Raw genomic sequence first — 13,984 nt, 5'->3', positions numbered from 1 at the left:
ACGCACTCGAGGGCAGGGTCGGATCCGGTACCAGTACTATCGGCGCCGACCACCCCGGCTGCTCGGCTCAGCTGCTCAACCCGGATAGCGGGTCGGAGAAGGAGCAATAGGCTTAAAAGGGTGTTGAGCTCCCCGAGGGGAGGCAAGAGCACTCCCATCTGCATCTGGGCCTGGATGAACCTTCTCATCATCCGGTCCAGATCAGCATCAGAAAGGCTATGGGTAGATAGGCTACCGAGGTAGGCCTGGAGTGCCTCCTCGATAGCCTCGACGGAGATCGGGTCTCCTCCTCAGGACCCGGTGAAAAACACACAGGGGAAGGAGGAGACCGAACCGAGCCGGGAGAAGCCGCTTGGCTGGCGGGCGAAACAGAGGTCTCGGCCCGCCAGGTGCTTCTCCTCCGGTCCTTAGCAGCATCCCTCTCCTCTCCAGAAGCGGGAGGTTGAGTCCCAGGAGCAGGAGGGGGTGCCACAGGGGGAACAACTGTAGCCACAGTAGTCCCCGAGGGAGCGGAGGCCGGAGCCGAGTCTGGCGGTAAAAGACCCGCCAAGACAAGCTTGGACCTCCGCTCCCTCTGTGCCCTGGGGTTGAACCCTGCACATATGGAACAGCCAGATGTGAGGTCTTCAACCCGGAGACACTTAACACACCGAGTGTGGCCATCAGCCGGTGAGAGCTTATGGCCACACTCGGAGCATTTAGAAAAGATAGATTTTGGCTGATCAGCCATAATCTACAAGCTACTAAAGTAACTTAAGAGTAACTTAAAAGTAACTTAAAAGACACACAGGCCTACACACACACTCCACGGAACAGCGAGGGAGGGAAAAATTACTTAATTTAACTCAAAGTACAATTATTAATGAGGGAAACCTAATCTTTCACACAAAAATACACAAAAAATTCAAAACTTTCTGTCTTAACAGGTAAAAATACAAGCACTTAGCTGAGAGCAAAGAACCCAAATCCAGTCACCAGCGCGGCAAACGAGATCTGAGGTCATGAGGGTAGAGCAGGGCATTATGGGTGAGGGGAGGAGCTGAGAGCTTGGATCCATAGCTGGAAAACCATGCCGGTTCGGATCCGATATCGGATCCATAACCCACAGGTTGCAGACAAATGAATATCCTACTTCAGATCATCAGGATATAAAATAAACAAAGAGAAAAACACAGCAATACAGATTAGCATAACAGAGCAGGACTTAAATGAAGATGCACAAACTGAGCGGTGGAAGGAGAAATCAACTATTTAGTAGGAATTTGTCTTAGATTTTGATGACTGAGTGAGAAAAAATGTGTAAAGTGGTGTTAGAAAATGTGTGGTGGAAGTTGGAGAAATGGAAATTACTGAATCTGGATTTAGAGCAGAAGATATAAATGCTAAACTGGAATATAATTTCACAGCTGTATGTGGGACAAACCTTTTGTTATGGCTCTCTGAAAAAGAAACTGGGTAATGTAAAGGATTAGGTGAAAAATGTCTTATGGGGAGGAGAAATCCTAGTATCAACTTGGATAAGATGATTTTTAACCAAAGAATGAGGAGAGCTGGGAGGGCAAGACCTGGAAGGTTATTATCAGGCAATACAGTTGTGAGAAGTACAGATATAGCACCGGATAGCAAACGGGTTACGATATTAAGGTAGCTGAATCACTGGTAAGGGAGTACTGATACATTAGAGGTGGTGTGAGGAGCAGACCTCAAACCAAAGAATAAGCCAGTCTTTAAGCAGGTCATTTGTACAGTTGGCAGGTTATTTCAAGTACATAAACAGAAGAGTGGAGACAGGTTATACTTCCAGTAGGGTGAGCTCAAAGTAAGCAGCTCTGCATTGCAAAGGTGACAAGATGGAAGGCTCGTCATATGTACTTAAAGTACTGGAATGAAGTGTTTGATACTTGTCATGAAGTGGGAGGAGGCACAGAGTAAATATCAAACTACAGAATAGGCTATCATTTTAGGGATTTACTAGAAGAAGGGAGAAAGTCAAGAAAAATGAGTGAGCCAGGTTAACTGAGAGGACTACAGACTGCAGAAAAGGGATATAGAAAGAGGTCTTATTTCAGAACTGTACAGCTTAATGAGAGATTAAAAAAAAACTGCTGTAAAATGCTAGAAGGCTGGGAAAATATGTTAAAAAAACTGCTGTAAAATGCTGGGATAAGATGTTAAACATGAATTTGGAAATCAAACAATGGAAGAGCATCTGAAGGTTGCATGGCAAGTAATAAAGCTTAGGAAATCTAAGTTTTTTTAATGGAAATGCTTGTACATTCCATACAAAGGGTAGCCAGGTGGCTTCCAGGTGCATAGATGAGATGATGGCGATGTAAAGTTAGGAAGTAGGGGAACAGAAGCATATTTCTTAGAACTGCACTACAGTAGTCCAGTAAAAAACAGAGATGGATAAAATAAGGGATTTGAAAGGAAAGGACAATGGTTTAACCTTGGACAGTTGGTTGTTAGTGACAGATATTAGCTGGCTGGAGAAGGAACCTATGGAAAGACATTCAGAAGTTATTGTTCTTCTGGATAAAAGGTGTATTACAAGGGTCTGGATGCTAGCGAACCCACCTAACATTAATGAGTTGAAGTGGCTGATGACTATAAGGAGGAAGAAGAGCTTATTACACCAGAGAATGTTAAATCTAGGGTGAGGAAATGGAACATATCGCAACAGTGCAAGCAGGAGATAGGGTAATTGGTGCAAGTCTGACTGCTGAGGAGAGGACTTGCATAAACAGTTACACATATAGTTTGTTCTTTTCTATTATAGAGTAGTAGCTGTATAGTAAAACAGTAAGACATATACGAAAAGGGCATGGCACAGTGAAGCAGGTAAAAATTAAGTCTGGAATCTAGGACTGGCAAGTAAGATAGGGGTAGTATATAGCATAACAGATGAGTATTGTAATAAGTACTTTCTTTTATTTCATGTCAATAGATTACGGAGTAGAGTAGGGATACAAGGGGTGCTCAAGGGAGGGGAAGCAATGAAACAGACATGAAAAATGGGAAATTCAGTCTCATCATACAGGTAAAAACAGGGTGGAAGTATAGGTTTCAAGAGTTAGTAGGGATTGAGGAACTCTGTATTATATATAAGGCTTGTTCAGCTATAAATGAAACATAAAGGTAATCAGTATTAAACAATTCATGCAAAATAAAATGAAACAGGACTGAGAAGAATATTCATGGGAAGGTTTTAGATTAGATTAGAAATGTGTGAGCTGCTTGTGGTACAACATAATCTGTGGTGAGTATCTGCTATTGAACTTTTCTCAAAAGGGTACTACTCCCCAGCACTCGGCTGCAGCCAGATGTGCATTTAGTAGGAATGAGAAAAATTTTGATTAGACGTAAATACTGGTCAGTGGATAGGGATTGTAAAAAAATGTTTTAATCTACTGTGATACTACTGTTAAATGCTTTGCTGTAAAAAAAGGAATGTATTAGTAGGCTAGGCCCAGATGTACAAAGGGGCATGGTCTGGAACTAGATCAAAGTAATAAGGGTGAGCCACCAAAGGTATCAATGGACATCATGTATGGAAACTGTCAGAAGCGAGTAAAATGTCTTAGTTATTACGAATAAAATGAAATCTTGTTGTCTGGCAGAAAGTTGCTAGTATAGCAGGTTTTGCATTAGCAGGAATATTCTGAAGGGGTATGAAGTCTGAAACTCATGTTTGTCATTATTTCATGATTCCTTACCAATTTATCAAAAAACAACAAATTTTACAAGAAGCAGACCACAATTATGAGAAAAAAAGTACATTGCAACTATCTACTCCCTCTCACCTTTGCTCAAGAATCAGATAGAAAAACCCAAAATCAGGTGCAGATTTTAAATAATTTTAAATACTTATTTTATATACTTTGAAAGTTGTAGGAGAAAAGCCCTCTCTGGCATGAAAATATGCACATTCAGCAGATACAGAGCAAGCTTTGCATTAACAAACATTTTCTGAAGTATAAAGTCTGAAACATGCATGCCTAACATTAGTTAGTGATTGCAATACACAACTTGCAAAAAGCCAAAAATTTTACATGGCACAGACCAAAATGCTAATCGACTTCTTTTCTCAAAAATTATGGAAAAGGCGAAAATAACTGCAATAAAATTTTAAACAATACTTTATTTTTAGTTATTTGTTAACCAGGTAAACCCACAAGGAAAAGTGTTCCTTTTCGAGGGTGACAAAGGGACACTGTCTGGCTAAGTGACTTGCTCAAAAGTCACTCAGTAGGCAAATGGCAGTGGAAGGATTCAAGCCCTGTATACCTGACTACAGGAAGCCCTTTGTTAACAGCTCACACAGCTGTAATTCACTTAAAAAATTAAAATCAGATTTTGGATCAACATTAATTTGCTAAACAAGCTATTGATACTCTAGTGAGTGGCATTACTGACAGACTGTAAATTTCAGTTATTTATCAGAAAATTAAGTCAATAAAGTTCTGGCAGTTACTGCAGAAGATTAAGGCTTTAACTCTTAATGAGATGCTTTCTGTAATCAAGGGTACAGGGTTTGATTCTTTCTACCTCCATTTGTCTACTGTGTGACTCTGAGCAAATCACTTAACCAGACCGTGATCCAGAAAAGTGGGTCTATGTTTTTCTGGTAAACAAAGGGATTAAAAAAGACAACAGATAAAAGGACATGACATAAATACGAGGAAAAAGAAAAAAAATATTCATGAGCATTTCTGAGCAAAAAGACTATGAAACTCTAATGAAAAGACTCTATTTGATTCCAGTTCTGTCACTTGTAGCTAGATCAGCAATATGTCTCAAATGAACACATGCCTACCTCTGCAGCATCATTACCAAAAACTATAACATTCTTTTTTTTTAATTAATTAATTAATTAATTAATGAACTAACCACTACTAGCTTCCCTATTGCTCTGAATCTCTCTCATTTGTACTGGAAGAAGTGGGTGGGGATGACAGTTTCTTTTTTTTTTAAGTCATCAAAATGAAGGCCTTTTTTTTTTTTTTTTTTTTTTTTTTAGCTATGGTGCTGGCAACTGCGGGGTCCCCGTTACTTGCGGGACCCTTTTGCACCCAATCTGCCCTACCCCTCAATCACACTACGTGATTTAAATAAATGTAAAATTATTTACAATTGATGCATTATTATAATGATGATGACTTAATTTAAAAAAAAATACATTTCTATCAACAGCAGCAGACCTATGAACCATGTTGCTTCCATTGTATGGAAAGCTTTCTACATGGCCCACCTCATAATTAAGGGTATCTCATCCATGGACAAGGAGATCATAATATCCCTGTATTCTTCCCTTATAAGGTCCATTACTGAGTACAATGCCCCATTCACCATGTACCTTGCAAAGCACATGCAGCAGCTGGAGAGACCACGAGGTTCCTCACCAGGAAAATCCAGGGCCTCAAAAATCTACCATAAACAAATAAGCTAAAATCCCTTTCCCTCTATTCAGTTTCATACAGACTCCTCAGAGGTGACCTCTGTCTGGCATACAAGATGATCTCGGAACCTGCCTTGATGGGACTGCTGCATATCCGCAAGTCAAGCTCCACTTGACTAACCTGCACGGGTGGCCTCAACTTGGTCTGTGACATCAATAGGAGTTGTTGGTGGGACAGCTTTGTGTCCCAGAGACACCCCCATCTATGGAATAGACTCCATCTCCATGTCAGACTACCTCTTTAACCCTTTTTAAGTGCAACCTGGATAACTGGATGGGAAGAAGAAGAAAATACATCCCTCGGATTCTACCCATGTCCCTGCTGGACAAGGGCATCAGGTGCTGACTTGTCTAAACATGGGCTAAACTCTTGGCTAGGCTTATAAGGGCCTCAGGGCCAATAGCCTAGCAACTTCCTATGATCCTATGACAGTCAAAGAAGACACAGTAAGAGACTGAAGAAAGAACTTTAACAGTCAAATGCTGTGAGACACCATTCCCTTGCCCCAATATCAAAACATACTCTGTTTCTGCTGAATAAAATGGTAAAATTTATCATACTTAATGTGTGAGAACCTGAAATAAATTAGTAGAGTGACAGTGTGGTACTGTGTAGGGATACAAATACAGCATTGCCCGACTGCTTGGGAGCTAGAAAAAAAACTCTTTAGATGGTTACATTTAACAGTAACTATTAAAGTTTTGAAAGTGTCAAGGACTGAAGTTTTATCCCATTCATTGCTCTGTGACTGTTCCAAATGTGCACGTTTTCATGCCAAAGAGGGCTTTTCTCCTATTACTGCCACTTCATCGCACCTGCCACAAATGTGCCAGTTACTTAAGTATCCTATACAAGTCAGATAGGTTAATTTTTACTTTTCCCTTGTGACTGAAAAGGGTCATCGAAAGACTACTTCACTTACTGGGTAACAAATCAATAAATTAAAATTACACTGGTAACATGGTTGTGGCTGAAAAGGGTCAGCAAAAGACTAGTTCATGTACCAGTTAAATTAATAAATTAAAATTACACTGGTAACAAAATCACATTGTTTAAATAGGCACCCAAATGCCTACTGTCAGTCTCGCACTCTAGTCAAATGAGCCATTCTTTCTTTTTCATAGCATTTACTGAGGCCCTCTTTCTACCGGGGGTTAAACTTGCTGTAAAGTACCACCTTTCATCATGCAGCACAGGAGGTGACATTGTTGGAGAGGCCATCTTTCTTGGCAGCCATGGGGAGCTAACTTGAACTGCAGTATGTACCACCAAGTCTAAACATTTAGTGCCACCCTGAGGCTCATGCATGCTTCCATATGTGCTGACTGCAGAGTGCAAACACAGACATACGCGCACACACACACACACACACACACACACACACACACACACACACACACACACACACACACACACAAAAGTTGCAGTGACCAAGCACATTACCTTCTGTGCTGCTGTACTGCTCTCTTGTTTCAATTATGGTCATAGCAAACATCAGCATCCCTCGCCACAAGTTTGGTGATCCGGTATTTGCATGCTCAGACCCCTGCCTTCCCTCATCAGCTCCTCCTACACCTGAGATAATAGTCAAACTCTGAATGGCTGGGTCACAATGAAGGCTTTACTTGTTTAGGTCAAACAGCAGGTTATGTGATTTGCTAAGTTTAACAATAAACTCACCCTTTTTCGATACAGCAGTTTTAATGAACAGTTAACAGGTCTATGGAGTACATTTTGTTTTTTATTTTTATCTTTAATAACTCCATACAGTATATTACACTCACATGCAGTCCTCCTGCATGGTGCACAATATGTCTTCAGGGTCGGCTGCTCCATTTCCTACCCAATCCCTCTTCTCCTCCTGCCACCCCCGATTTTCCCTTTGGGTATGTTCACTCCTTCCTCTTGGCATGATTTTCACTCTTGTATAAATCTAATACCTGCTTCCATTACTTTTTCATTTTTTTCCTCTCTTCCATTATTCATTCTAGTAGTTTCTGCCATCTTTCCCCTTACCCAGGAAACTCTTCTGCAGTTCATATTCCCGTATTGTTTTTCTCCCCTTCCAGTTTTGAATGATGATGGTTTTATCTTTAGTACTCGGGAGTCTGGTAACATTAATTTCTCTTTCTTTCCAGATGCTGTCCTCTTTCTTTATGCCCCATACACAGAATTCCCCGGTTTGCTCTGCTTCCTTTTCATCTGTGCCTGCTTCCACACCATGTGCCAACTCACAGTCCAAGAACATGTGCATCTTTCCCTTGCCTCTTCCTCCTGACATCTCCAGCACCTACTATTGTCCTTACTGCCTTCCTTTTCCAATCTCATGGAAGATGGATACCATCAATGCAGTATTCTCAGGCTCTGACCTCTCCTTTCATGCACTTTTGGCATGTGCCTCACTGCTATAATTGTCTTTTATCAGCGTGCTGCAACTCCTTCCCATCCTTCCTCTCTTCCACTATTCTTTCTCTCCTCTTTGACATTGTCCCTCCTTTCGCTTAATGTTTCATCATAGATCATTGTGGCCATTTACCTCCATAACCTCTTTCATTTTCTTCAGCATGCCATACTCTCTTTCTGCCCTTCCTTCCCGCTTGCTTCTTTTTCTGTTATCCTGTATGGTATGTATTATTTTTTAAGTTCTCCCTAAGTACCAAATAGTAACACCACTGGGCCTCTGCTATTCTGTATTAACTTCAAACTGCAAACCAAATCTTCCTGTTGAGCTATTCCACTTCTCCATATTTCTTCACTTTTCTTCCCTATTTTTGCCTACCACCTTCTGTTCTCCACAGTTTCTTGAGGTTCCCCTTATCACACTTCATACATGCTACTTCTTTTAGTGTCATTACATTCATTTCCTTTAGTAAGCTTCTCCATGTTTCCCACTCCCTTACACTCTTTTGCTTAACCTACTCCCCATCTGTTTCCATCTAGTTCATAGGTTCATAGGTGTGTACTAGGCTAATGGCCCTGGAGCCTTTACAAGCCTACCCCATGGGATTACCCTGGCATAGTTCCCACTACCTCTGTTGAGTAGAGCCACTGGAGTGATCCCTGGGGTGAATTTTCTATTTTCCATCCACTCATCAAGATTTCTCTTGAAAAGGGCCAGTGAGGTGCTCTGTTTGACATGTATGGGAAGTCTATTCCATAGCATGAGCAGTCTCTGGGTTATGAACCTGTCCCTCCAGCTTGTTCTGTTGATTCTGGTAATGAGGCTGAGGTCTCTGGAGCATGTGGTGCGGATAGATTGGGATTTCTTTAGATGTAGCATTTCTAACAGAGCTGGGTCAGACATGGCTTTGTAAGTCAAGCAGAGATCGCCTAGAGAGAGCCTCTAAGTAGGCGATATGAGACAGAGAATAGTTGGAGTTTTTTGAGTCTGTCCATATAGGACAAGTGTTTAGGCCTAGGATTCTCTCTGTGAGGTACTTTTGTGGCCTCTCCAGTTGTTGCAGGTGTCTAGTGAGGTACATGCCAAATGGGGCATTGTACTTGATGATTGGCCTAATATGGGAAGAGTACAGGGAGACAGTGACCTCTTTCTTCCCAGATGCAAAACCCTTAGTAATGACGTGCCACATAGAAGGACTTTCTGACCACAGTGGCAATGTGGTGGTCAAAAGAGAGGTCGCTGCCAACCTGTGTCCCAGATCTCTTATAATGCCTTCTGTGTTCAGTGGAATATCATCAATGTGGTAATTCATGGGAACCGGGTTTTTCCCAAAGGGGATGACAATACATTTTTTGGGACTGAGCTTAAGCCATGGTTCTGACATCAGTCATTGGTCTAAGTGAGGCCTTTCTGTAGGATGTCAACATCACTTGGGGAGTTAATAATAGCTCCCAACTTGCAAACATCTGTGAACTTAGTCAGCCAGAGTCCCTTCGTGTTGGCCTGGACTTCAGAGAAGTAGATACCAAACAGGAGAGGATCCAGGACTGAACCCTGTGGAACTCCACTCATGACTGGTCGGCAGTCTGACTTGGAGTCAACAAAAAAGTCTCAGGCAGCTCAGCAAAAGGGAAAAAATGCTTGTTCAAGCCTTCAAATGCAATGGTTGTTGGTGGTAAAGCAAGACACTAGGTGAAAACAAATACCAACGCTTTTTCAAGCCTCCAAGAATGATTGTGATTTATTAAAAAGCAGACGACTAAGTAAAACAAATCAAACACAAGCGCTTTCGCCTGGATATTCCAGGCTTTATCAAGTGAAGAACAATAAGTTGTTACCAAACCTTTGTTTAAATAGCACTCAAGTTAATTGAATAATTAATACAATCATTAAAAGTTAAAAAGATAGCACGTTTTGAAATTCCTATTATTCTAACAACAGTTGAAAACAGTAGAATCCTTTAAATAACAAATCCTAATTTATATTAACAAAGCTACCAAGTTACCAAGAATAAATTTTTTGAGTTAATTTAAATATCAAAAAATATATTAAACCCTAAAAAACAATAAATACAAACAACTATCAATACGTTTAAAATGCGTACATCATAGTAATGCTTAACAGATTTTCTAAAAATCTTCACTAATTCCAGGTGCAGACCAAATAACCTGCCTAAACAAAGTTTCATCAAACTACCATATTAAATAAAACCTTAAACAGCTGAAATTGTGTGACAAAACTCATAGTCTTGCTCTTCTTAACCTTAATACAGAGCTAATGCTGATGTTGTCATTGAGGCCAGGAGGTTTTCCTGCATCAAGCCTCAGCTGCCATATAAGTTCCCTGTTCTCCAAGGTGGCTTCCCAATCACCACCCCTGGGATCAAGGGGAACATGTTCAAGCACCATGAATTTTAAATTTAAATTAGGGCAAATGAGGGAGTGCCTAAAAAACGCATTAGTTTCCTTCCTTTTTTCTATGTCATAAAAGTGCTCATAGAGCCTCCTCCTAAACTCCCTCTGTGTTTTCCCTACATAAAAGCTTGAGCAGGTTACACAGAAGCCCAGATATACCACCCCCCTGGAGCCACAAGAAAAATAACCATGCGGCTGGAGCTTGAATTTCCTAGATTCAAGATATAAGAATGGTTTATCCAAAACAGCATGACACTGACCACAGGACCCACATTTACGAGTCCCTAAATGCATCTGCCGTTTACTTTTAAAATGTGGTCTTTTTTCAAAAAGCTCTTTAAAATTTGTACCCCTTTTCCTAATAAATTTTGGTTTAGTAGGAAGAGAGTGTTTAAAATCGTCATGCAATGCCAAAACTGACCAATATCTTGAAATTACAGTTTCAATCTCATGAGCGTTATTGCAATATGTATAGACAAATTCTTTCCCTGTATGTTGTGCAACAGGTGATGGCAAAGAGATTGGTGTGGGCAACCTTTGACCAACAAGGGGGGCATAAGAAGAATCCCTTAACACCATTACTTCCGCAGTCATTGCCTTAAGCAAGTCGTGGGGGTAACCCCACTCCAAAAACATAGAGTGCAGTGTGTTAACTTCATTGTTGAAGTCTTCCAAAGCACTGCACATACGAGAGGCTCTGATCAGTTGTCCCTTAACTATTCCTTTTTTCGGAAAGAATGGATGTAAACTTTTATAGTGCAATAAAGTACAGTTTTGTACCTACCATAAATGTAGATGTCCGATAGACATGCAACTGCAGTCATAACATATGGGTTGTCCTGCCTCAGGCAGCCCTCGGTCGGCCGTATTCCAAAGTCTCGGTCCGACGTCGGCTGATGTCGCATTTCTCTCCGACGTCAGAGCGGCTGGAGTATATAAGCATCAGCCGACGCCATTTTCTTCAGTGTTTCTTGCCCCAGATGCCAGGTGCCCTCCAAGGAAGGCTGTAATCAAAATGGAAGACAAAAACAGGATTCCAGACAAATAAGTAAGCAGTAAACAGATACACCATAACAGATATCCCCAGCTAAGAGAAACAGGGATAGGAGTGGACCCAAGGCATAGAGGGGTATGGAGGGGAAAATCCGACTGCAGTTGCATATCTATCGGACATCTACATTTATGGTAGGTACAAAACTGTACTATGTCCTTCAAGAATGACTGCAGTCATAACATATGGGTAGAATACCATAGCTTAGCTGGGGGAGGAGGAATGCTCTAGGAAAGAGATGGTGTGGCAATCAAACCCTGCAGGACTGTGTAGTGTTTGGAGAATGTATGCAGCGCATGTAGCAGCTTCTAGAATGTCCTTTGTAGGCACCCCTCTTAAGAATGCTGTAGAGGTGGCTGTAGCTCTGGTGGAGTGTGGTCTGACATTGGCTGGAACATTCTTCCCATGGAAGGAATAACAAAATCTGATGCAATGTCCAATCCATTTTGAAATAGTCTGTTTTGAAATTGCTTTTCCTTGTACAAGCTACAAAAGTTGATCAGACTTCCTACTGGTCTTGGTTCTGTCCAGGTAGTAGCGAAGTTGTCTGTGAATGTCCAAGGTATGTAACAGTCTTTCGATTATGAGCGGTGGTATTGCCATTAGGGCCTGTAGTTCCGAAACTCTTCTTGCTGAGGTAATTGCCAACAGGAAAGCTGTCTTCCATGATAGAAATTGTAAGTCCACTGAAGCTGCTGGCTCAGTTTTTCTAGGACAAAGTTGAGGTCCCAAGCTGGCACTGGAGCCTTTCTTGGTGGCTTAATGTTCTTGATTCCCCTGAGGAATTGCCTTAGCAAAGGATGTGAAAACACAGACGGGTTGGTATTATATCTAGCTGAAATAGCTGAAGCATGGATCTTTATGGAAGAATATGAGAGTCCATTCTGTAGCATATCTGCCAAGTATTCCAGGATGAGTGGGAAGTTCAATAATGATGCATCATGTCCCTTGCTGGTATTTCAAATGCTGAATCTCTTCCATTTTGCTAAGTAAGCCTTTCTGGTGGATGGTCTTTGAACTTCCTTGGAGAGATAGATTGAGGTTATTCATGGGATCTCCCAGGCTTTTAGCTGCAGTGTCTGAAGGTTTGGATGCACTGTTTTGAAGTTGTGTTGAGTCAAATACCAGTGTTGTCTTTCTCTGCTTTGATCTTTAGTAATACTGTGGTCATCAGTGGCAGAGGTGGGAATGCATAGATTTTAGGAAGTTCCAGTTGAATGAAAGAGCATCTATTTTCCAAGCTTGTGGATGGTATGTCCTTGAACAGAATTTTTGTAGATGATGGTTGAGGTGAGAGGCAAATAGGTCTACTTCTGGCCTGCCCTGAGTTGTGTGAAGATCTTGGATGTAACCTCCACTCGTGTGGATCTATGAAATTCCTGCTTAGGCTGTCCGCCAGCACATTGTCTTTGCCTGGAACAAACTGGGATTGTAACTGTATGTTTAGGCTCGGTGATTTTAAGATTCATTGTCAGTCTGCAAAGGGGGTAAGAATGGGTGCCCCTTGCTTGTTTATATACCACATCACAGTGGTGTTGTGTTGTTGTCGAGGCCTCGATGGCATGCATTACTGCCAGCATTTCCTTTTGGTTTATATGCAGATGTGTTTCCTTTGGAGACCATTGTCCTTGTATACATCTGCCTTCCATCCAAGGTCTGAGGCATCTGTGGTCATGGTCTGTGTTATCTGAGGTTTTAAATTACATACCTGTGTTTGCCTGGCTACCGAGGCCCACCATTGGAATTCCTTTGTAGGCATGACCATTGAAGCTTTCTCATGTGTAGTCTTGCTAATGGAACCAGGAGAATGCAGGATGCCATGTAACCCAGGGCCTGTAGGAATCTCCTTGCAGTCATCTGGGTGAGTTTTGCCAAACCTTTGAAATAATGAGTTAACTTCTCCTGCTTGTCTTCTGTCAGGTAAGCCACTTGAGAGGCTGTGTCTAGATTGGCTCCTAAGAAGGTTATTTGCTGGGATGGTTGAAGTCTTGACTTTTGGAAGTTGACTGTGTATCCCAGAGCCTGAAGTAATTGTATGACATAGTTCAAGTTTTTTGTCAACATCAATTTGTCGTCCGCTTGTATGAGGCAGTTGTCCAGGTACGGGTAAATTTGGATCCCCTGGAGCCTGCAATGAGCGATTACTGAAGCCAGGCATTTTGTGAATAAAATGGCAGTGCTGAGAATTGATAATGCTCTGGCCCTGCAAGAAATCTGAGGTATCTTCTGCAGCTGTGTCTGATAGGGACATGCAGAGCATTTTGAACTTTGGTACTATGAGAAAAGTGTTTAATGCGGACAAATCCAGTATTGGTCTCCATTGAGTTTCTTTTCTTGGAACAAGGAACAGTCTTGAGTAAAACCCTGGCCTTGTTCTTGTTGTGGAACTCTTTCTATTGCTTTGATCTGAGCAAGCAGAAATTTGTGATAGCCTCTGCCCTCTGGTTTTGTGGTAGGTTTGGCATGCCTTGTTTTCTATAATGTCCAAAATCCATTTGTCCTTTGTCAATCTGTGCCAATTGTCTGAAAACAGAGATAATTTTCTGAGGAGCTTCTATTTGCTTCCTTGGTGTCACGGACGAGAGGAAAGTCATTGAGATTGTGGTTTGCTGGCTGCCATTGTTGTCCCCTGTAAGGACCTCTGTATTGTCCTCTTCCT

The 13,984-nt window shown here is 41.6% G+C and overlaps 1 protein-coding gene across 2 annotated transcripts in view; it reads right to left on the bottom strand.

The window, feature by feature from the left end:
* The window catches only part of DECR2 (2,4-dienoyl-CoA reductase 2), a 2,028,638-nt gene that overhangs the window by 464,381 nt on the left and 1,550,273 nt on the right, over positions 1 to 13,984 (bottom strand). The gene's annotated exons all lie outside the window — the stretch shown is intronic.

The sequence above is a fragment of the Protopterus annectens genome, chromosome 12.part0, assembly GCF_019279795.1.
Source record: "Protopterus annectens isolate FY-2018-M chromosome 12.part0, PAN1.0, whole genome shotgun sequence".
Taxonomy (NCBI): domain Eukaryota; kingdom Metazoa; phylum Chordata; order Ceratodontiformes; family Protopteridae; genus Protopterus; species Protopterus annectens.
This window is presented reverse-complemented; position numbering and strand designations above follow the sequence as displayed.